The sequence below is a fragment of the Schistocerca americana genome, chromosome 1 (assembly GCF_021461395.2).
Source record: "Schistocerca americana isolate TAMUIC-IGC-003095 chromosome 1, iqSchAmer2.1, whole genome shotgun sequence".
Taxonomy (NCBI): Eukaryota; Metazoa; Arthropoda; class Insecta; order Orthoptera; family Acrididae; genus Schistocerca; species Schistocerca americana.
In genome coordinates, this window is record NC_060119.1 from 182,365,738 (window position 1) to 182,366,953 (window position 1,216).

Genomic DNA, 1,216 nt, shown 5'->3' on the forward strand with positions numbered 1-1,216 from the left:
GTGGCTGATGCTACAAAAGAGGCGTTGTGTCTCACGGAGAGAATTACTGTTGAAATTCCAAGAACGTACGCCATCAGTCGCATAAGTTTCGAGGCTGGGTGAAAAATAAATACAGAAAAGTCAAGATGGTGATTTTAATGCTTCAAGACATACATAAACTTCCCCCACTTGAGTACGATGCACAGAAAGTTCATACAACCATGTGAAATTGTTAGAATAGTCCTTCAGTGGGATGTTGTTCTAATGTCGGTTATGTCGTCAAAGTATGCCCTTCGAGTGAATTTCTGCACTTCGTCGTTTTGATAAGTTGGTATTAACAACAATATGTCTCAACACACGTGACGATATTTTTTCCAGGAAAGAGCAGCGTTTGTTTTGCACTTTACGTCGGCGCTTCGTTGGTTTTGTTCGAGAGTTAACGTATGCTGGAGAAACTTTTCACACACTTTTTTCTTCTTCAAAATTTCCTGTAGAATGTGTTGGACATTTGATTTAGAGATATTACTTAATTGTGATTTGTCACGCAACAACGTTGATACACTAAGACCAAGCGTCCGCTACGTAACTCTTTCTGCTCGATGACTGACTGTTCGAAAGCTCATCTGTAGTTTACAGTTACTTGTTCAAGCTGCCAGTTCGTTTTTGCGCTGGCGTCGCTAATACTCCAGGAATGAAATCAGTCCCGGAACTATTTAGCCGGACGACGAACGTTCAAAGAATAGTTGGGAAAAATATGACTTTCTCCCACGTATGTCTCGCTAAATGACCACTGCAAGAAAATCAGAAACATTACAGCTCATCCTGCGAATGTCGCAGTTTTTTTCATTTCCTTCTTGCTAAGAACATGGAGGCCGACTTAAAAATCCTTAAAACTAGTAAAAGCCTGTACCAAAAACTAACAATCTCTTTCTCTCTCCTTCTGTCTCTGTCTCTTTGTCCCTCTTGTAAACAACACACACACACACACACACACACACACACACACACAAACTAAAACACCACAAACGTCGACAACACTTCAGATCCGCGCGCTACATGCCAAACATACATGACACGAAAGAAATTATCACTACACAGCCACAACAACACGTAATGGAGGCGAAAACACTCTGCTTGGCGAATGCATGTGTAACAACAAAAGCGAAAGTAATAAGCGTTTACCTCGACACACCCAAAATAAAATCACCACGATATCAAAAACTGTAAGTAACACGAT